General features: G+C 46.7%; 1 protein-coding gene across 3 annotated transcripts in view; it reads left to right on the plus strand.

The window, feature by feature from the left end:
• The first annotated feature begins 8,159 nt into the window (after nucleotides 1-8,159).
• Gpr161 (G protein-coupled receptor 161) overlaps nucleotides 8,160-24,118 on the plus strand; it is a 45,247-nt gene continuing 29,288 nt past the window's right edge. The window contains exons 1-3 of one of the 3 annotated variants that reach the window (XM_063272753.1): nucleotides 8,160-8,289; nucleotides 8,665-8,790; nucleotides 14,003-14,107. The gene's annotated coding sequence lies outside the window, so the exon portion shown is untranslated. Of the gene's footprint in view, nucleotides 8,290-8,664; nucleotides 8,791-14,002; nucleotides 14,108-24,118 lie in introns of those variants that run through there. The other 2 variants (XM_063272754.1, XM_017598995.3) reach the window with 2 other exon arrangements.

Consider the following 24,118-nt stretch of genomic DNA (forward strand, 5'->3'; position numbering starts at 1 on the left):
GGTGCTAGCAGCGTCCACTGTCAGTTCATGTTATTTGTTTTGTTTTGAGACAGGGTCTCTCTGCATAGCTCTGGCTGTCCTAGAACTCACTCTGTAGACCAGGCTAGCCTTGGACTCAGAGAGATCCACCTCCCAAGTGCAAAGATTAAAGGCCCGTGCCATTGCACCCAACTTGAGCAAAAGGTAATTGTGTAGGAACCAGGGGGAGGGGGCTGGGTTGGAGGAAGAAGTATTTGTGAGCATTCACTGGAAAATGTCTTTGAGGTGTATCATGTCCCTGGACCTCTATTTCTTTCTGATTCCTGACCTTGAGGTGAGCAACTTTTATCTGTCCTACTCTTTTGAAATAATGAAACGGGCAAAAAAAGGACCCGATAGAAGTTTTTGAAATCTGAGTGTCTAAGTAGTACAGACCATCTTTGAAAAAAGCACCTGAGTTTAGCAGACGATTTTCCATAGACGGTTCATCACTTATGAGCCAAGGTTCCAACAGAAAAATGTTCTAGTGTCCATACTCATACTTCCTATAATGTGAGACAATTTTTTCTCCCTTTGCTTTTGCTTTTCCTACACACACAGAGAGAGACAGAGACAGAGACACACACACACAGATAGAGACAGAAAAACACACAGAGACAAAGAGGGACAGAAAGAGATGTGTGTGCATGTGTGTGTGTGTGTGAGAGAGAGACAGAGAAAGAGACAGAGAGAAAGAGATAGAGAGAGACAGAGGGAGAGATACACAGAGAGAGAGAGAGAGAAAGAGAGAGAGAGAGAGAGAGAGAGAGAGAGAGAGAGAGAGAGAGAAAGAGCGAGAGAGCGAGAGCACGCTGGTGAAACTGCTCTAGACAAGGTGTACAGTCTGTAAAATCATAGGTGACGTCACTCTAAGGTAGACACAGAGCAGATCAATTGCCCACCTTGTAGGAACAGTGTGGGGGACATTTGGATCCACTTCTTATAGGGACCATCAGTTTGCTGGCACTACTGTCTTCCTTGGTGAGAGCCTTCCTGCATGTTTCTGTCTTCCTATTACTGTCTAATCATGCTGACAACTCTAAGTCCACACTTACTGTTGACTCCTTCTTGGCCTTGGTTAAAGAAGCTTCTTGTTCTAGTGGGTGGCAGTCAGTGTAGACACTCATAACCTGTCAAACGTCTGTGACGAAACAACTATCAAGCACTCAGCCCCAGACAGGATCTGTGTATTATCAACCCCAAGGCCCAGGGAACACGGTAGAGAAGGCAGAACAAAGGTAAGATCTGGGAGAATCCTCATCCTCTGGATGCGTTGGAATCAGGAATTCACAGCAGTCGTGGGTGCTTGCGTGAGACCTTCCCAGAACTGAGTCTTTCAACATGGAATGGGCTGAGAGGTGGATTGTGGGCCCCATCCCTCCAGGAGAAGCTGTTAGCACTTCATGGTTGCCAAGGGAGGTGATGCTGTATCTTGCGATGATGTAGCCATTGGTAAACTGCCCGTGCATGGTAAGTAACTCCCTATCCACGCTGAAACAAGCAACCCCAATAAACTCAGTGGGGTGAAATAAATATGTAAACGAAGACACGGATGTAGGAGAGGGATAGTTGTGAGTGGGCTTGGCAGGAGTGGGGGAGGAATAAGAAAAGGTAATGGGGGAAATATGGTTATAACACATTGTAGATGAGAATGAAATTTGAGGAAATATGCTAAGCTTTAAAAATGAATTCCTAAAAATAATATTGCCTCCTGCGAACAATCGGTGGTGAAGCATTCCCCTTGCAGGGACACCTTCATCTAGGGTCAAAGGGGACAATCAGGACTGAAAAATTTTCTCACTCTTTTTTCGTGATCTGCTTCTTTTTTTTCTTTTACTTTTGTTTATTCATTTATGTCTCAATGTAGCCATGGCTGCCCTGGAGCTAGCTAGGCCTCAAACTCAGAGATCCACCTGTCTCTGTCTCCCAAGTGCTAGGAGACATCCCAACTAAAGGTATAGGTCAGCACATCTGGATAGCTCTTTATTTTTATTTTATGTGTGTTTTGCCTGCATGTGTGTATGGGAAACACTTGTGTGTCTAGTACTCACAGCTGTCAGAAGAGGGTGTCAGTCCCCTGGAACTGGGTTTTTCTGTGGCTGTTTGGAACAACGTCCAGGTCTGCCAGAATCCACCAAGTCCTCTTAACTGCTGAGCATTCTCTCTGGCCTTCTGTGAGCTCCATACTTAAGTTTGGGTTTTACATAGGGAGGATCCTTCCGTGTTGTTCCAAAATGTCTGCCAAAAATTGGGCTTTCTCACTTTGGACCATGGAGGGAAGAAACTAGTTTTCTAGTTCACATACGCACATATATATACACATATACAAATATACATATCAAAGTCCCCCAAAATACGCTTTATTTCTTCTCTCTGGCAATTTATACCTTCTTAGACAACAGTTCTTTTTTTACATATTCATTTTATGTATGTGAGTACACTGTAGCTGTCTTCAAGTAGACCAGAAAAGGGCATCAGATCCCATTACAGATAGTTGTGAGCCACCACCTGGTTGATGGGAATTGAACTCAGGACCTCTGGAAGTTGTTAAGTGCTCTTAACCACTGAGCCATCCCTCCAGCCCAAGACAACAGTTCTTTATAAAATGACCTCACAGATAAAATGTTACACAAAGGGGAGCTACAGAAGGATGTTGATAGTAAGTTCAAAGCAGTGTTTCATTCCATAAGCTCATTATAAGTTCAAAGCCACAGTTTCACATAGCCTTGCTTTATCATAGTGCATAACTATGACTTTATCTTTGGACCTGACCTAGAATAGATGCTTTCCCTTAATCACAAATCTTCCCGAAGCCTATTTATCTTTGAGTGCAGTTATGAAAGCTCATTGTATTCCTTACTGTTCAGCCTTTACTTTCTACTCCATGAGGAAGGGACACATTTTATTCTTGATTCTTTATTACATTCTTCTGTCTGGCAGAACAACTAAGACCATCTCCTTAAACTTTCTCCTTTAAATGATTTGAACCAAATCAGGAATGCTATGATTAACTCATCTAGCATCAATTCACAAACGTTCATCTTTGTGTTGATCTGCAGGAAATCTGCCCAATAGGGTGTGCTGATGCCCAGGAATCCTTAGGCTGTTTAAGAGTGACAGGAGAGGCAGATCAGCAGTAAAAGGCAATCCCGGGATGAAGTTTCTGAGGACCTTGCATCTCAGAGTGCAGCCATCACAGCCCTGCGAAATGATAGGCATCTATAGAAAACTCACTTGTTTGCCATAGGCTTTCCTAGGTGGCTTCTGACACTTTTGTTTCAAACATTTCTATTTTAAAGACAATTTACACATTGTAAAGCTTACCCATTTAAAGCATGCAGCTCATTGGTCTTCAGTTCACATAGTCATCGTCATCATCATCATCTTCTTCTTCTTCATAATGTATTTTTAAAAAATATTTTTTATCATTTCTATAAGCAACCTTGTACCCATCACCAGCCATCTTGCATGTTTACCCCATTTCTAGTCCCAGAGAAATTATAAGCTAATTTCTGTCCCTATAGACTAGTCCAGTCTGGATATCTCATGTAACTAGAAGCAGACAATATGTATTTTATTATGTCTTCCTTCTTTCTGTTAGCATACTTTCATCCCCAGTGGTGAGTAATATTCCACTGTGTGGACGTATGCCGCATTTTGCTTATGTATTTAAGTGAGAGACTTTGGGAAGTTTCTAGTCTTGGTAAGTTATGATAACATGTTATGAAAGCATGTTAGGATATACATACTTTACATCCACTTACATTGTATATTACATCCAACATAACACGCATTGCATTGTATTGTGTATGTGTGTATATACACACACACATATATATATACATGAATATATGAATGCTTTTACATTCACACATAATGTATATTACACCCAATGTAGTAGACATTACACATCATGTGTAGATACGTAGATAAGAAATCCCAGGGCTGTATGATAACCTAATGTGTGACATGTTTGAAGAACCGCCAAACTTGTTTTCTGAAGCATCTGTAGAGAGCAAGTGCCCAGGTTCCTTCACGGCTTGCACAACACCTGCTGCTGTCTTGCTCATTACTGCCATCCCAGTGGGTGGAGAATGGAATGCCACTGTTGTTTTGATTTGCTTTTCCTAATGACTAAAGGCAAGGAGCTTTTCGTGTGCTCACTGGCCATACATTTACCTTCTTTGGAGAGGTTCTTTGCCCGTTGGGAAAATGAGCTATCTTTTTAATGAGAGACAGGAGTTCCTCGAAGATACCTGGGTCATGAATATGTGAGTGCTTGTGCAGTGTGTGTGTGTGTGTGTGTGTGTGTGTGTGTGTGTGTGCGCTCTCTCTCTCTCTCTCTCTCAATTAAACCCAGAGCTCACCAACCTAATAGTTAGCCAGCTTCGTTGGGAATTCCCATTGCTGATTTTTGAGACTGCAATTACAGGCCAGCTCCCCCTCAGACACCTGACCTTTCCATCAGTTCTGGGACCTAAACTTTGGCCCTCCTGCTCGCTTTAGGGGCCAGACATGTTTTCATTTTAGTTTACTTGTTTGAGGTAGCTTCTCACTTATGTGGCTCTTGCTGTCTTAGAACAGACTATGTAGACCAGGCAGGTTTTGAACTCACAGAGATCCACCTGCCTCTGCCCCCTAAGCGCTTCGATTAAAGGTATTATGCTAGGCTTAGGGCCAGCACTTTAACCACTGAACTATCACAGCTACCACCTATTTTGAATGTTTTCTCAGGCTGAGCCCTGGTCTTATATTGATGAATAATACATCTCTCTTGTTCCCCTCCGTGAAGAACCTGCTTTTGTGGAGTGTTTATATTTACCAGTGGACTCTATAAACAAGAGCTGGTGAAGCTCAGCAGTGAAGGTGCCTTGTGCCAAGTCTGGCCACTGGAGTTTGGCTCCTTAGACACACGTAGTAGAAGGAGAGAGGTGTTTTCTGTGGCTGGTCCTGTGACCTTCACAATTGGCCACAGCACATGTGCACACAAGCATAAGAAAGAGAGAAAGAGAGAGAGAGAGAGAGAGAGAGAGAGAGAGAAATAAAAGATATAGATAAATGGAGAGATGTATTGTTTTAACTTTTTTCACTTTTGCTAGACATGGTCTCACTATGTAGCCCTGCCTAGCTATGTAGGTACAGCATGCTGGCCTGGAACTCACAGAGATCTGCCTGTCTCTGCTTCTTCAGTGCCCCGAGGACACCAAGATACATTCTGTATAAGTGACACAGAGCGTTTGAAAGTCTGGCCCAGAGAAGACTTCTTGGAATAGGGGACGCTTCAGCCAAGCCTGAGGGTAAAGGCAGCATATGAAGAACAGGGCAGTAATGTTCCATGTGGTCCAGACGGCATAAGTCACCATCCTACTTTTACTAGATTTATGTAGACAGATGCGTTGAACAGATATTTTGTTTAACAATGCCTCATTAGATGAGAATTCTTCAGGAAACATTTGGGATTCATTTGGACAAGGCCTCTCGATTTAACTCAAACATCTTCTGAGGGCCCTAAAAAGAATGGCTCATAAAATCAACTGAGGAAGGTAGGAGGTGGTGGTGGTGCATGCCTTTAATCCCAGCACTAGGGAGGCAGAGGTAGGTGGATCTGAGGCTAGCCTGGTCTCCAGAGCCAGGACAGTCAGGGCTGCACAAAGAAACCCTGTCTTGAAAAAAAGCAAAAACAAAAACAAAATAACCCTCCCCAAATCCACCCAACCCTCCCCAACCAACCAACCAATCAAAACAACAAACAAACAAACAAACAAACAAACAAAAAACCAACTGGGGAAAGAAGGTTTGTTTTTGTGTTTGTATTTGTGAGTGTGTATATATCTGTCTTTTTTAATTTGCAAAAAAGGAAAATTATATTCTTGCACCAAAATTAGTGTCATTTTTGCACATGACTATTACCTACATAGTGATACAGAAAAAAATAATTATTTCAATAACAATTTCTTATTTTTTTTTACTTCTGACTGAAACTTCCCTGAGCTCAATATTTGCTCCAGAAAGGGAGAACACAAAACAATCCTAAGGACAGCAATAAAAACAATGTGCTTGCTGGCAGCAATTTCTATCCCCAAATGCACAGTATGTCTTGAGTTTGTGAGTTATGGGTAAAATACCTCTCTGATAAATAATATATCAGCTAATACAAGCAACAAGACTAAAAAATGTTTTCCATTGAAAAATTCAAAATAGAGAGTAAGTCTGAGGCAAGTGTGCTTGGTGGGGGGCAGTTTTTGCACAGGAGCAAGAAGAAGAAGGAGGAGGAGGAAGAGGAAGAAGAGGAGGAGGAAGAGGAAGAAGAAGAAGAGGAGGAGGAGGAAGCAGCAGCAGCAGCAGCAGCAGTGATCAGTTGCTCTGAATTCTCACTCCCTCCATGGTGGCACTCTGTGACACATAGTTCCACATCTTTCTTAAATGCTAACTTTCAGAAAAGCCTAGTCTCCAGATTGTATGGTTCTGGGTGACAGACTTACAGCATTTCCTTTACCCTTTAGACTTTAACATTGATTTAAATTATGTGTGTGTTCATGTGCATGTGTCTGTGCACGTCTGTGCATGTGCATGCATGTGTGTGCATGTGCATGTATGTGTGTATGTATGCTGGCTATGTGCACAGGAGTGCACATGCCCATAGAGGCTTGAGGTGTTGGATGCCCCTGAAGCTGGAGTTACGGGCAGCTTCACATCACTTGCTGAGGGTTCTGAGACTCCGTCTGGATCCTCTAGAAGAGCGGTAGATGCTCTGAACCACTGAGCTATCTGTTCCACCTTTCCCTTAACCTTTTCATCTCCACAGATAAGCACACCCCGTTTTGTATATGAATAAGCAGAGACTCAAAAAGGTTAGCTAGCCCCCCCCCAGCATCACAGAGCTTTAGTTGATGTTTGATCACATGTAGATGAAATTAATAATCAAAGATGCTGGAATAAATGTCTAAAATACTCCTGAGAACAGTTCAATTTAAGCAGCTTCAAGCATTGCCTGGATGACCTAGACTTTGAAATAAAAGCATCGAATCACACAGAACAGTAAGTCATCCGTTTACTTTTTCTCCTCATTATCCCGTTTGCTCCCTACAGCAGCCTGTACATTTAGCAGGTGGTAGACGGTAAGTTATTATTCTAAAGAGTGCCTAATAATAATGAGGCGGCTCCCACAGTGTCAGTCCACAGACAAGGGAATAATTATTGCACTTATCCAAGCAGATGAATTTCAGAGGGATCTGAATATCTCTCTAAGGGCAGTATCAGTATTTTATTTATTTTCGCTGGAATTTTACAAATGGCCTTATTGCTTCGTATCTGATTATTATGCTGGCACGTTTACTCTTCCATCATTATTATTATTGATCATCATCATCATTTAGCAGTGGTACTGTTCGCTTCCGTTTTTCATCTCTTTATTTAGATAGCTGCTCAGGAGGAGTATGAAATGCGAAGGCAAGAAAGAATGAGAAGCTGCTCTCGCGTCGCGTCCTCTGAGCAAGCAGGCCCTACTCACTGCCTTTTCTCCCCTCTTTGTTGAGAAACGGAGTAGAGGCGTTGTAAAAAGGTCTGTTTACATCCACTTTCCATTCTTTAGGGTCTACCTTCGGGGTTATTTGCCGTGGTACTGCCAGTGTCCTGGACCGCGTCTGCCACTAGACAGATGCCCTCAGTGGTTGGTTGGATGAACGAAAGGTAAGGAAAAGGATGCCCAGAGTTCAACTTGAGACGGGAGGAGGAGGAGAATGGGGCTGTGAGGAGGGAAGAATCCGAAAGTATTTGAGGGATGGAGACAGAAATGGAAATGGATGTCTCAAAGGCTGGAACCGGGAGAGAGGAGGCCTGAGTAGAGACCACAAAAGGTTTCCAGGGAAAAAGTGGCAGATCGAGATGGTGAGGGCGAGACAAAGAGCAGCCGGCTGAGGCTGCTCGAGGTTCTCCGTGGGAAGAAATGGGAAAGAAGTGGAGGGGCGGGGAGGCGGCGAAGGAAGGGGCGTGAGGGAGGAGAGCGGGGCGGGGCGCAGGACACCGGGGCGCGGGACGCGGGACGCGGGGCGCCGGCCGGGACGGCGACGGAGGCGGGCGAGCAGCGGGAGGCGGAGCGCGAGCGCAGCAAAGTTACTCGGCCTTGCTCCGGGCCCGGGGGCCGCGTGCTGCCGGCGGGAGGAGCGAAGCGGGGCTCGGCCGGCTGAAACCCGAAACCTCGCGTCCCGGGCGCGGCGCGCAGGGAGGAAGCGGCGGGGAGGCGGCCGGGCCCTGAGCAGCCGCGGCGCTTCGGTGAGCACCGGGCTGGGGGGCGCAGGCCGGGGTGGGACGGGCTGCCGGGGGATGCAGCTGCGCTGAAGGCATTGTGCTGGGCGCCAGCCCGGCTGGCTCTGCAGCTCCCCTCGCCCTCCCACCGTCCCCGGATCCCCCTGCCCCTTCGGCGTTCCGCTTCTCCCGGCGCCCCTCTCCCCAGTCCGAGTCTCATTCCCGGCTGTACCGCGCCTTGGTTTGGGGAAGCTGGCGCTTTTGCGTCTGGCTTTGGAGCTCTTTGTGGGAAGAGCCTGTGGGGCGCGCCCCTCCAATCGGCCAGAGGCTTTTCAGAAGCCCACCTGGTTCTGCTGGGTGCAGCCCGTTCCATTCCTCCGGATCCCCTCTGCACATCCCCAGGGAAGGGAGAGCATCAGTTCGTGCCCTGGACTCAGTCGAGGAGGGCCGCGCCCCCTGCGGCCCGCTCAGGAATGAGGGTATGGAACGCAGCAGCTAAGACTCTCGGCTGGAATCCGTGAGGACCAGGTGAGTAACATCTTCCTGCTCAGGACTCCGCGTGCCCTGTGTGAGAGCCAGGGTGGGAGACACCTAGAAGTCTTCCGGCGCTGTGGGGTGGGCTCCCCTGCCCCTCAGATCGATGAGAGGGAGAGTCAGTTGATTTGAGGGTTAGGGGGAGGCACTTTACCAACTGGGACAAGAGCTTAAGCCCTGGTGCATCCCTGTGCACAAAGGCATGTGGCATGACAATGTCTGTTAGGATGGCCCATCGCGCTTCAGAGCCATGGGTTTCCCAGTGACTGCAGCCAGGCGTTGGCATCTCTGGGTAGCCCAACTCTGAGGCTCTACTTTTTCATTATCGTACCTCTCATCCCTTTTGCAAAGTGTTTACAAGAGCTGCCATTTAGTTCTTTCTGCTAGGTAGGGGGAAAGGTGCAGTTTGGGAGGGAAAAAGACTTGAGCTCGGTGATCTGCCCAGTGGGGGATACTGATAGATCAAACTACCATAGGTGCTGGAGCCTCCAAATCGGGCCCCGAACTGTAGCTTGGACTCTTGGAGCTACGGCTTTGCCAAATGGAAGATGTTTGCCTGTGTAATGCATTTTACTTCAGCCACCTTGAGAGCAGGTGAAAATAGGCGTTTCCCAGCCCCTCCAGGAAGAATGGGGGCGGGGCGTCAGCTTATGTGGCCAAATTCTTCACCCAGCTTCTTTCAGAGCCCCCTCTCCCCACTAGCCTACATCCACTGTATCCTGCACCTCTAAGGTGTTGACAGCTGCTTTCATACTCTTTTAAATCCCTTCACGTAACGTAAACTACAGTTATCGTTCTGTTTGAGGGATGAGGAACTAACAGTCAAGAATGCGAAACACTATGCCCTATTTTGTTTGTTTGTTTGCTTGCTTGCTTGTTTCTTTTGAGACAAGATCTCTATGCAGTCCTGTCTGTCCTGGAACTCACTGTATGGAAGGTGCTGGAGAGGAGGGGCTCCAACTTAACAAGATCTGTCTGCCTCTGCCTCCCGGCTGAACTAGAGTCTTTTGACTTAGCAGTGCTTTGAACGTGGGGGTCCTTTGACTCAGGACTTTTTGTCCTACAGACCCAGTGAGATAGATGGCAGTGAGATAGACACCTTCTCAGAAAGAAACCTGCTTAGTGTTTAGGAACTAACCTTCAAGACCTTGTGTCCCCAAATCTATATTGCAGCCCTGTGCACTGGGAGTCCTCTGACCAAGGAATATGGAGTGGCCAGAGCAGGTGTGTGTGCTGTTTGGGGTCTGAATTTCATCCACTCTAAGTGTCAGCATATCCAGTAGAGTCCTAAGGCACACAGTCCACGGCCAGGAGGCCAGGATGGAGGAAGCCAGGCGGGCAGGTTGGCTGGGTGGCGTTATATACAGAGTGACATCCTGTGAGGAGGCAGCCAGCTGTGGATACAAGACCCCCATCACATTGTCTGATGTGAGCTTTGTATCGACTGTTTTTGTTTTTTGTTTGTTTGGTTTTTTTTTATTTTTGTAGGAAAGAAATCCATTTTTACAAAATTGTCTTTTAATTCAAAACTCATTTTCGTCAAACGTGCAAAGAACTGAATGGCATGTCCAATTGACCCATTATCTGCTGACTGCCAGTGTGCAGGCTAGGCTAGACCCGTCTACCTGAAATGTTGTCAAGCGTGACTTGAGGGGAGAATTTTCAAAACCAAAAATCTTAACAAGGCGAAGGGTCGCTGTTGGTGTGTGTTGCAGTTTGGAGGAAGGGTTAGCTTTAAGACTCAGTACTTCAGGGGTTGGGGATTTAGCTCAGTGGTAGAGTGCTTGCCTAGCAAGCACAAGGCCCTGGGTTCGGTCCCCAGCTCCGAAAAAAAAGAAAAAAGAAAAAAAAAAAAAGACTCAGTACTTCGTTGACTCAACCTTTACTAACCTTACCAGCGATCCTTATCCTGGACCAAGGGGGGTACTTTCAGCGTTTTCGATCTGCTTCTTGGGTTGTTTTTCTGTGCCCGGCAGAGAAGAGGCTAGTGTGCATGGCAGATAGGTTCTGGCAGTGTTGGGAGCATGAACAAAGGCATTGGCAGTCTGTCCGGTGTAGATCCTGGTGAGGGACATTGGCACTTCTGGTTCGGTTTGTGCTTGTAGTCTACTGGAGTCGTGGGTGACTGGGAATAATCTGAAGCACCCAGGTACTGCCTAGCCCTGCCCTTTCCAGTGTGTGCTCTGGGGCACGGAGTGATGGAGACTATGAGGTATATAGTGAGTTCTCAAATCCAAGCGTTATTAGGAACAATTTTTAATATAAAAACATGTAGAAAATATTATTTATACATCTTGATTCTCTCCATCACAATAAGTGTGCTGTATGTGTGTGTGCATATGTGCATGTGGAAACCTTCCTCCACCTTACTATTTCTATTTTGGCAATGTATATAATGATTTTTGACCATGCTCACCCCTTACCTCTCTCTCCCCACTCCCTCTCTAATTGAACCCTTCCTTCCCCACTAGCCCTTCTGTACAGTAGTATCATTTTTGGACATCGGATTAAGGTTGTTTGCATGTGTAAGTGGGGGAATGGTATTTACTGGAGCTTGGGTAACTTACTATGATCAATTTATGGCTGAAGACAGCGTCTCCTTTAATTTTTCTGAATCCGGGACCTCTCTTTGAACCCAGAGTTTACTAATCCTCTAGGCTGGCCAATGGGCTCCAGGGATCCTTCTGCCCCCTCCACTGTCCCCCTCATTTCCAGCACCAGAGTTAAGATGTGGGAATGAGACTTTTACCTGGGTGCTGGGGATCTGGACTCAGGTCCTCATGTTCGAGGCAAGTACTCTGCTGAGGGACTGTCTGCAGCCCCTCCCTCCAGGTCCTCAGTGCTTCTGTGTTACCTTGCCTGGAGATACAGGCGATACGATTTACTCATCTAACAATATAAGACATTGTAAAATAAGGTCATCTCTGTTTCTAACTTTAGAACCAACCCAAATATAAGTTGAATATGCCTTTGAGAAAATATTAATGCATAAATGGGGACACATGTCATTTTTATAATTTACTGTTTTGATCTGACTGTATGACATAAAAGTCATCCAATCTCAGTGACTTCTTCTTCTTCTTCTTTGAGACAGGGTCTCACTGTACGGTCTTGGCTTGCCTTGAACTCATGGAGATTCACCTGCCTCTGTCTCCAAGTGCTGGGATGAAAAACTTACATCACCATGCCCTGCAGCTTCGTTCCTTTAAATGGCTGCATAGTACTTCACAGTGTACATGCTATAATTCATTTAAACATTTCCCTATTGGTGGACTCTTAGCTTGTTCCCACTTAGTCTAGTCTTTATGTATGGCACATTTAGAATATTTCTGGATACAAATTATTTCTAGATGTAGAACTTGTGGGTTAAAGAAATGCAGATTTTAAGCAGTCAATCAGTCCATCCGTCCGTCCGTCTATCTAATCTTTTCCAGCACAGGGTCATGTTATGTAGCGCTAGTTGTCGCAGAACTCACTGTGTGGACCAGGTTGGTCTTCACCTCCCAGAGATCCACCCACCTCTACCTTCCAAGAAACCAGACTAAAGACGTGCACCACGGCACTGGTTTATGGAGTTATTTAAAGGGTTTTCTTTTGTCTTCTAAGGTCTGAGAGACGGTTGAAAAGGATATCTAATTAACTTACTTATGTAAGATTACTTGCTTAGGGTTAGGTCATGGAGTTAAAAAAAAACCACAACATTCAAAATTATAGAAATTATGTAACGTAACAACCCCACCCCACTCCTGTTCCCTAGCCCTGCAGTTCCTTTTTGACATATAGCCAATTTTGCTAGTTTTTGCCTACTCCTTCGGAGATAATCCATACACCCACAGGTGGAACAATATGTATCATTCCTTCCATTCTAAAACAAATACAGTGGCAGACTTAATACCCGAGTCTGCAAATGGCATTTTAAGATTATTCTGAATCTTAGAGAATAGCATTCGTCGGGTGCGTTTTAAATGCTAATCGATTCTTGTCCATTTACTCTTAACATTTAAGAAATCAACTTGGGTTTCCTGTAATTTCTCTGTCCATTCCTTTGCCACCCTCCACCCCCAGTGAACTGTGATCTCATCAGTGTAAGAAGCTCTGTCTAGATTCTGACTTTAACCCAGCTGTTGTTAACAAATCAAATGCCTTCCCTTCCTACTCTGTGTGTGTGTGCGTGTGCATGCGTGTGCGTGCGTGCATGCGTGTGTGTGTATGCATGTGTGTATATGTGTGAGTGTGTGTATGTGTGTGTATGTGTGTGTATGTGTGTGTGCACACGTATGTGCAGTTATGCAGGAGCATTTAATATCTGTGAAGTTAGATTGGTGCAATTTTTCTTGGTGGCTTTCTGTTTTCTGTTTTGCTTTTGGGAAGTCCTCTCCAATCTCAGGGTTATGTCTTTTTAAATTTTGTATTTCTTATTAATTTATTTACTTATTTTTCAATTAAAAAAAATGTTCAAGGGGCAGGTTAAGCACAGACTGCTCTTGCAGAAGCCTGGAGTTCAGCTCCTAGCACTCATCTCTGCAGCTCACAACTGCCTGTAACTCCAGCTCCAGGAGAGGCTGGTCTCCCGTGCGTGCACATGCACACACACACACTCACAGATATACACACACAGAGATATTCATTCCAGGATTTTGAGCGTAGCTCAGTGGCAGAACCATGACCAAGGCAACTCTTATAAAGGACAACAATTAATTGGGGCTGGCTTACAGGCTCAGAGGTTCAATCCATTATCATTGAGGTGGGAACATGGCAGCATCCAGGCAGTCATGGTGCTGGAGGAGCTGAGTTCCATATCTTGTTCAGAAGGCAAACAAGAAAAGACTGATTCCCATGTGGCTAGAAGAAGGTTCTCAAAGCCCACCCCCACAGTGACAAGCTTCCTCCAACAAGGCCACACCTCTTAATAGTACCAATCCCTTAGGCTAAACACATTCAAACCACCACACCTAGCATGCTGGAGGCTCTGGGATCCAGCACTGGAGAAAGAAGAGCATGTACTTTCTTTCACTTTTTCTCTCTTCCGTGATCTCCGTGTCAGGGTTTGCGTCTGCCTGTGATGGTTTACATATGCTTGGCCCAGGGAATGGCACTATTAGGAGATGTGGCCTTGTTGAGTAGGTGTGGCCTTGTTGGTGTGTGTCACTGTGGGTGTGGCTTCAATACCCTTGTATTAGCTACCTAACAGCCAGTCTTCTCCTAGCTGCCTTCAGATGAAGATGTAGAACTCTCGGCTCCTCCTACACCAGGCCTGCCTGGACGCTGCCATGCTCCTGCCTTGAGGATAATGGACTGAACCTCTGAACCTGTAAGTCAGCCCCAATTAAAAGTTGCCTTGGTCATGGTGTGTCTTTACAATAGTAAAACCCTAACTTAGACACTGCCCCTGAGTCTATTTACCCAATGTCTGTTTTCTTTGCCTTTTAAATGGATTATTTTCCAACAAGCCTTAAGGGTGTCCTTTCCCTGGGCAGGCAGAATATAAGCAAGGGAGTAATGGGCAGTGGAGACCTTGTATAGGCACAGAGCTGAACAGCAGCCATGTCTGAAGATCTGGGAGTGACTTGGGATAGCAGAGGTGGGAGGCATCAGCTAATGAATAATGTCTGCAGGTGTGGGAATCACAAGGCACAGATGGGCCTGTGTGGGGAACGATCTGTCTGGCTGAGTGGGGAGGACAGATTGGAATGGGGGCGAGATCAGAGATAAGATGGCATAGGCAGGTCTAATAGTAATGTGTCGGGGCAGGGGTAGCATTCTGAGACCGGTAAGGACAGCAAGAGGAAGCTTTGAGCTAGACTTTCGTGATGCATGGGGTATCAGCCATAGGGAATGGAACAGATAAACTTTTACCAATACACACACACAAACACACACAGACACACACATACATACAGACACGTACACATACACACAGACACACAGACACACCCACAAACACACACAGACACACACATACATACAGATACACGCACATACACAGACACACACAGATGCACACATACACTCACACACACAGACACACGCACATACACACACAGATACACACGCAGACACACAGACACACACACAAGCACACATAGACACACACATACAGACAGACACACGCACATACACACACAGACACACACACACAGATGCACACACACACTCAGACACACATACACACACACAGACACACGCACATACATACACAGACACGCCGACACACAGACACAGACACAAACACACACAGACACATGCACATACACACACAGACGTACACACACACACAGACACGCACATACACACACAGACACACACGCAGACACACAGACACACATACACACAGACGCACACACACACTCACACACAGACACACACACAGATGCACACACACAGACACACAGACACAGACACACATATACACACTCACACACACATACACACATGTACACGTACACACACACACAGACACACACACACAAAGAGATGCACACACAGACACAGACACACATATACACACTCACACACACAGACACAGATGCACACAGACACACATATACACACACTCATACACACACACGCACACATGCACACACACATGCACACAGGCACACACACACACACACACACACACACACACACACACACGGTATCTTCTTTTGCCCTGTGTGTAAATCCAAGGCTTGAACATCATCATTAATTCGCCCAGGATCACCCTGCCAGAGTGTCACTGAATGATGTAGCCCCATCTGGATTACCTGGCAAGAGCAGTCAAAGATGTCCTAGGTTTCTGGTTTGACTTTAAATTTAAAAAAATTGTGTGTGTGTGTGTGTGTGTGTGTGTGCGCGCGCGCGCGTGCACGCGCGTGTGCAGTACACATGTGTCCAAATGCCCTTAGAAGCCAGAAGCCAGTCCCCTGGCACTGGAGTCGCAGGACGCTGGGAGCTGGGAGCTGCCTGGTGTGGGTGCTGGGAACTGAACCCAGGTCCACTGCAAGAGCATCAACTGCTCTGAACTGCTGCGCCCTCTCCAGCTCATCCTACTGTTTAAAAAAAGACAGGGTCTGTATCCCAGGGTGGGCTTGAAGTCCCTGTGTAACACAGGATGGCTTCATCTTCTGCCTTCATTCCCCGAGTGCTGGGATTGTAGGTGTGTGCAATCGCAAATGCTTTATTTATTGCTGGGGATGGAGCCCAGGGTGTGTGCTAGGTGGGCGCTCTGCTAACTGAGGTTCATGTCTAGTCTCTAGGTTTCTGTCCTAAGGGGTGGGGTGAATAGTGTTCTAGATGGTGCAGAAACATGAAGACCTGTGTATTCAGACGGTAGGAGCAGAGACGGTGAGCTCTGTATCTGAGGTCTTGGGTGTGGCATGTGGGAGAGAGCATGGGTGGGTGGATGTGAGTCTGGTTTCTAGGGAGAAGTTAACTACCAAAGGTTAAGTGCCATCCCCCGGTGTGACAACTCCCTGGCAGTTCCGGGTGTCCCCTGCAGAGGGTGCAAAGTCACCTCTCCTAGGAGTCAGGGTTGAGCTGGACAGTTACCTGTGACTTAGCCCGCCCTCTTCCCCACGAGTCCTGGTTCTCTTCACCAACACCACGTGAGGTTTTCTGCTTCCACAGAGGGCTCGAAGGGAAGGGCTTGTGAGATAGAGGAGGCAGGGGACATGGGCGCCCATAAGCATGAGTAAAGATGAATTTAAAAGTGCCTGTGGCCCAGACTTCCTCGGGGCAGGTAAATGAATGGTTTCCGAGACTAAGGCAGTTCCCCACTGGGAGGAAGTACTCTTCCACACTTAGGGTCAATCTTGGGGCCTTGAATCTCTAATGGAGCCTGGGAAGTTTTCTCTTCGCCTCCTCCTGCGGTCCATCCATTTGGTCCAGCTAAGTAGCCAACTGGCTTTAATTACATTTGAAACGCAAGGGATTGCCTCTTCCACGGCTGACTTTATACATAGGCACTTCAGAGTTTGCCTCGACAGCCACTCTAGCAACTGTGTTTCCCATTTCCTCACATAGTCTCTCTTCCCTTGACAATCACACAAAGTAAGTTAATTCTCTCTCTCTCCTCACAGAGATGTTGAGAGGCTAAAAGCCACCATCACCAGAGCCCAGTCCTGGGTTTGGTAAGGATTTCAAAGACCAGGTTCTTCTAATGATTACCAGGTCTAAATGGATTTAGTGTGGGGTAGCGTTCTGTCACTGTGATAAGAGTTTCTCCCCTGAGAGAAACAGCTTAAGCAAGGAGGACCTGATTTGCTCATGGCTTAGGAGGTCCAATATACCAAATGCTGGCCCACTGTTTCTGAGAGCAGAGAGGGGAGCAGTGAACAGAGAGGGGGAGCAGTGAGAAGAGGGGGGCAGTGAGAAGGGGGGCAGTGAGAAGAGAGGGGAGCAGTGAGAAGAGGGGGGCAGTGAGAAGGGGGGCAGTAAGAAGAGAGGGGAGCAGTGAGAAGAGGGGGCAGTGAGAAGAGAGGGGGGCAGTGAGAAGGGGGGCAGTGAGAAGAGAGGGGAGCAGTGAGAAGAGGGGGGCAGTGAGAAGGGGGGCAGTGAGAAGGGGGGCAGTGAGAAGGGGGCAGTGAGAAGAGGGGGGCAGTGAGAAGAGGGGGGCAGTGAGAAGGGGGGCAGTGAGAAGAGGGGGCAGTGAGAAGGGGGCAGTGAGAAGGGGGGCAGTGAGAAGAGAGGGGAGCAGTGAGAAGAGGGGGGAGCAGTGAGAAGGGGGGCAGTGAGAAGAGAGGGGGCAGTGAGAAGAGAGGGGGGCAGCGAGAAGGGGGCAGTGAGAAGAGGGGGGCAGTGAGAAGGGGGCAGTGAGAAGGGGGGCAGTGAGAAGAGGGGGGCAGTGAGAAGGGGGCAGTGAGAAGAGAGGGGAGCAGTGAGCAGGGGGGAGCAGTGAGGGGGAGAGCAGTGAACATATTGCAGAGCGCAGAGCTGTTTATCTCTAGGTAGCTGGGAAGCAGGAAGAGGAAGTAGGGACTCTGAAAGACAAACCTCCCAGTGGTACACTTCTAATCAGGCTCCCTCTCCCACCACCATTTCCACAGTTTTACAACAGTCCATTGAGTTCTGAGCTCACCAGTGAATTTATCCACGGGTTAGGCCATGCCTTTATGTGGGATCCAGTTACTTTGGTAAGCCATGTGTCTCAACATTGCTTTGGCAGCCATGTCTTCAAGCAGGAGCTCGTTAGGGAGATACTTCATATCCAATCCATAAGGAACTGTATAGGGAGGATATACAATGTTTATCTCCTGAAAGGCAACCTGGGAAACATTTGTTAGCAGCCTGGAAGGGAACAGTAACGGCAAACTTTAGATCTTGCACTATGTAATGGTCCATTTAGCCAAGAAGAAAACTAAAACAAACAGGGAAACTGTCTATCACAAGGAACTGTGATAGTGATAAGCATGGGGTAGAATGTTCCAGAAAGGATTCTTCAGAGATTAGCTCAAGTGTTAGTCAGGCCTTGAGTATTCAAATGTGTGGTAGTTAGTGCTAAGGAGGCTCATGGCCTCGGGCAGAGGAGTGGCTTCCCAGCCCTCAAGAATCTTCTCTTGCCCTTTTATTATCTCTTCAACTAGAGGACACGCCCAAGAACAAAAAGCTACTGTGAATTAATTACTATGTGAAAATGCATTTGAATTTTCCTGACCTCAGAGACATTTACTGTAATATCCTTTATTTGGTCCTCAGACAGTACTTGGGATGTATTTGGTTGGGAGGACCCCTCTCGGGTACTGACACCAAATGATCCATTTAGAGACTGAGGGGTAGGATAGTTTACATAAAATAAATGAAGGGCAGCGTGGGAACAGAGACATTTTCTTCACAGAGGCCTGTTTAGACCTTCTGCACAGACCCCTATGGTCTCTGCAGGAAACTCAGCTTTTTCCAACAGCCCAGTGACAAGTCGATGTCATTGAGCCTACCTTTCCAGTGGATGAAATGGGGCTCAGTGTCTTTGCTTTTAAATCCAGCAATTTCCCACATATAGCTTGCAAATTATTAAAGCCAGATTCCCAGCTCTCTCAAGGACCCTGTATGCCTGGATGGTACCACTGTTAACCTGAACCCCCGCTGTTTATCATGGACCTGCCCGGGAGAACCGGCTCACCTGGGAGACCTGGAGGAAGTGGCTCTTCCCAGACAGAATGCATCCCACGGACTTTTGTGTCAAGCCTTCCCGGGTGAACTCACTAAATCATCAGGGGAGCTGCCGGTTGAATATAGGGAAATGGACAGCTAAAGGTTTGTAGAGCAAATTGAAAGTGTAGGAAAGACCGTGCATGTCACTGTGTCCCTGTAGGTGTTCTGGTTTGCTTTTCTGTTGCTGTAACAGATACCATCACCAGAAGCACCTTGGGGAGGATGGAGTTATTTGCTTGTACTTTCACATCACAAGGATCAAGCATATCACATGACAGCATTGCCGGGAGTCAGGAGAGGAATCGTATAGGAGCACTGCTTGCTGTCGTGCTCTCTCTCTCTCTCTCTCTCTCTCTCTCTCTCTCTCTCTCTCTCTCTCTCTCCCTGGCTCATTCACCCACTCACACCCAGCTAACTTTCTTATATAGTCTAGGCCCTCCTTCCCAGGGATGGTGCAGCTCACGGCGGGATGGATGCTTCCACATCAACCATCAATCAAGACAGTCTCTCACAGACCTGGTCCTGGGGCCAATCTCATATGAGCAATAATCAAAATATAATCCAATAGAAGCAAATAACCAATCTGATAAAACTCAACGGAGGTTCCTTCTTCCCTGGTGATTCTGGCTGTGTCGATTTGACAACGGACACTCACTGGCACGGTCGGTGTTCAAGGACACAGTAGGACCTTCTTCAGTGTCATGGCAAATACAGGTTCAGATCATGTGACAAGGGCCCACTGTCAACCCCACTGGCTGATCGATTGAGAAGCTAGCAACCCTCTTGGAGGTCTCAAAAGCAAACGACAGTATAGAATTGATTTCTAAGGCCCACGTGTGGAGGGGATTTATGTCTCTGTTTTAATATCGAGGGGATTTATGTACAGGGGAAAGGAACTGGACGATGGCTCAGTGGCTAAGAGCTCTGGGTGCTCTTCTAGAGGACTTGGGTTCAATTCCCAGCACCCACATAGCAGCTCACATCTGTCTATAACTGCATTTCCAGGGGAATCAGACACCTGATTCTGGAGTACTCTGGCATTAGGTCACATGTTGTACACCGACATACATGCAGACCAGAGATCCATACGTATAAGACAAAATAAAACTTACGTAAAAGTACGATGAATTTTCATGTATTTTGCCAAAAAGCTTACTAGAAGGAGTTAACATGCTACTAATGACATCTTACTAGTTCAGAAAACTCAGCCGTCCAGGTTGGGGCATCCCAAAGGGTAAGCTGGTCTTTAAGTGCAGTTTTAGAAATTGTTACCGGTGCTGCCCTTCTCAAACGTTATATTCTCCTACGTTTAGGTTTACCATGGAAAGGGTGAGCCAGGTAGGGTTCTGGGGGCTCGCATTAGGGGTTGAGGATAGTCAGACAAGGGTGGATGGAAAGGAGATGGGAGAGCGAATGGCTACCCCATGGTACCTGTTCTTGCCGGCTGTTGGATTGTTCTGTAACAGCCACAAAGCAGTCCACCTTCCCGGGCATCTCTCTTCCCACCCTTGACGGTGACTTTTCTCAGCAAGGACACTTTTCTACAGGGACTTAACTGAGAAGGTTATCTAGCCGTGGCCAGGCGCAGTGACTTCACAGCTCATTCGGGGACTTCGCTGTCTCAAGCTTTCTGCGTTGTGTGGGACTTCCAGCCATAGACTCAAGGAAGGACTCTCCTTTAAACATTGGGTTTGAGTTTCTTTTGGGAGAAAGGGAAAGGAATGGAAGTCATCCCTAAATCAGTGAATGGAGGCCAGAGGTCAACATCTGGAGTCTTCTTCAATTATGCTCCACACCATTATCATCATCACCATCACCATCATCACCATCACCATCACCACCATCATCATTACCACCACCACTACCACCACCACCACCACCACCATCATCATCACCACCATCATCACCACCACCACCACCACCACCATCATCACCATCATCATCATCACCACCACCACCACCACCACCATCATCATCACCATCACCATCACCACCATCATCATCATCATCATCTTAGGTATCTTGGGATGGAGAGATGACTCAGAGGTTAAGAGCACTGACTACACTTCCAGAGGTCCTGAGTTCAATTCCCAGCAGCTCACAACTAATAACTGTAGTTCCATGAAACCTGATACCCCCTTCTGGTGTGCAAACGTACATGTAGACAACACAGCCAATATACATAAGTAAATTAATCTTTTTTTAAAAAAGAGTATCTTTTAAACTATAATTTATTATTTGTGTGTGGATTATCTTTTCTACCAGGTAGGACAGGGAAATCAAATTCAGGTTGTCAGACTCGGTGACAAGTGCCTTTACCTGCTGAGTTATCTCACAGGCCCTCCACCTTATGTTTTGAGACAGTGTCTCTCACTGAACCTGTTACTTCCCGATCAGTGAGTTCTGGAGATTTTCCTGTCCCCACACAGCCTGTGCTACGGTTACAGAGAGGCACCTTTATACCAGCTTTTGAAGTATGGGTTCTAGACATTAAACACTGGTCCTAATGCTTGCCCCGTTGAGTACTTTATTGACTAGACCGTGTCCCCAGCCCTCAAACCAAACACACACAGCCTAGAGCTGTGTGCTGAGCTCCAGGGATTTCAATACATTCCAGATGTGGAGCCAGGTTCTAAAATGGGGGTTTAGGATCTGAGAGAATGGGAAGAGGGGGTCACCTGGAAGGAGGGGGTGCCCTGTGTGAGATAGTGAAGACCGTGGGAGTCACAGGTGGTTTGGGACATGCTAGGCTTTCAGTACCTGTGACAGGAGACTTGAGATGGTTGGTGGCCAGCCGTTGAGTGGATGCAGGAGTCTGCAGCCTGTGGGGATGTCATTGGTGTCTCTCCATCCATGTTGGGGCTTTTAAGCAGATCTTGGTCCAGCTGCCTGTTGACTCCTCAGGGCCACTGTGGTTATGGCGTCAGGTAGACTTGGAATGCCTTAGACAGTTCTGACCTGGTCTGACCTCATTTTGTCTGTGGACTTTGCTGGTGTTCTAGTTCTGGGGGCTGAGCTGGGCCTCATGGGAAAGCCTCACCTCACCCTTTTTCCACTCAGAGGAACCACGTGGTCCAGGTTGGAGTTTCCAGTAGGAGAAGGATGCTTGCCTGGTGGGCAACTTGGAGTGTCACTCTAGTGAAGACTTTCTCTGTCATTGGATGGCATAGCCTTGCCTTTCCCTGAAGCTCTTCCTCAGGACTCTCCAGAATGAGTTGTCCTCCTTACATCCCTCCCACCGCCTGTTTGTGGGTCTGAGGGAGGCCGAGACAGTCTTTCCTGGGGATGATGCTAACTGGTGATCCCGGGCAATCTGAAGGCAGCCTTGACTGTCGTTAGCCAGTCCTGGGAGAAAGGCCAGTTGCCCTTTTAAAAGCTCCATGATTTGTTTCTGAGACTCTAGCTTTGCCCTGGACTGAGTGTTCCTCAGACTTTCCAACCAGACACAGCAGAAACAGCAAACAGAGTCCCAACCTCATGTTGAGTTTTGCTTTACTTTGTTCCTCACCCAGCCTCTGGGGGTCAAGTCGCTTCATGATTTCCTTCAGAGACTCAAGGTCACTGAGAAGGTGTCAGATCCCTGGAGCTGGACTTATGGGGTGGGGAGGAGGGAGCACACAAGCGCGTATCTCTGGCTTTCTCTCTCATTGTGGCCTATGGTATCCTTGTCCAACCCCATGTCACGAATTTGTGTATTTTTAATATACAACACGGATGTTGGGAACCAAACTTGGGGTTCGCTAAGTCAGCCACTCTGAACTACAGAACCATCCACCAGTCCCACGCTTCCTTTATTATTATTATTATTATTATTATTATTATTATTATTATTATTTTTAATGACTCTCCTCATTCTGTGGGACAGCAAAGTTAAGGTGAAGATGAACAGATCCTTAAATTTTTATTGGGGTGAAATATACAAATGGACATGGCGTAAAATTTACCATCCTGATCGTTTCTAAGCGTACAGTACAGTCCTGTGGTGGTCATAATATCATGCAGCAATTACCATCGTCCCTGTAGAACTCAACATCTTGCAAAAGTGAAGCCTGCACCCATTGAACGATAACTGATGCCCCTCCCTGTCTTCCCGGATACTGGCAACTGCCTTTCTGCATTGTCTTCGTGATTTTCTTTTCTTTTCTTTTCTTTTTTAAAGAGACAGTGTCTTTCTTGTAGCCCATGCTGGCCTTGAATTTTCAGTCTCCGCCATATCACCCTACCAGACTATCTGTCTTCATGATTCCGATTCCTCTGCCTACATCATATAAATGTAATCACAGAATAACCACAACTGGCCTGCCTTAGCGTGTCCTCGGCTTCCTCTGTGCTGTAGCAAATGTTAGAACATCCTTCCTCATTTTGATCCTGAATAAAATATTGTAACGTGCACTGTTTTTTAAAAGATTCCTTTATTTATTCTATATATTATATATTATTTATTCATATATATGAGTGCTTTATTCGTATGTATACTCACATGCCAGAAGAGGTTGCTGGGAATTGAACTTAGGACTTCTGGGAGAGGAACTGTTGTGCTCACTCGCTCTCTCTCCGGCTCCAACACAGATTATTTTACTTACCCAGTAATGGGTCAGTGGGCATCTGGGTCACTGCTGTGTCTTAGCTGTTGTGAGTAAAGCCGTTGTGGACATGACTGTCTACAAAGGCTGTTGTGAAATGTCTTAGAGACATTTTTCAGTTCTTCTTAGCGTCATTGTTAGTAATGTGCACCATGGCTTACATGTGGAGCTCAGAGGACAACCTTGTGGGCTCTGTTTTCTCCTTCCGCCTTAAAGTGGGTTCCAGGAAGAGAGCCCAGGTTGCGGATTTGTGATACAAATGTGGTTACCTATGGATCTGTCTTGCAGGTCTTACTTTCCGTTCTTTTGCATATGTGCCCAACTGTGGGATTGCTGGACTGGACCGTAACTCTCTACACTAAGTCTCCCAGGAACCGTTTTCCACAGTGATGCTACATTTCATACCCCTTTTCAGTAGTCTGCAAGGCACTTTTTTTTTAAAGATTTATTTATTTTATGTGAGTACACCATATGTCAGACACACAAGAAGAGGGCGTCAGATCCCATTACAGATGGTTGTGAGCCACCATGTGGTTGCTGGGAATTGAACTCAGATCCTTTGGAAGAGCAGTCAGTGCTCTTAACCGATGTGCCACCTCTCCAGCCCCCCC

This window comes from Rattus norvegicus, chromosome 13 (genome assembly GCF_036323735.1).
Source record: "Rattus norvegicus strain BN/NHsdMcwi chromosome 13, GRCr8, whole genome shotgun sequence".
In the NCBI taxonomy this organism is placed as follows: Eukaryota; Metazoa; Chordata; class Mammalia; order Rodentia; family Muridae; genus Rattus; species Rattus norvegicus.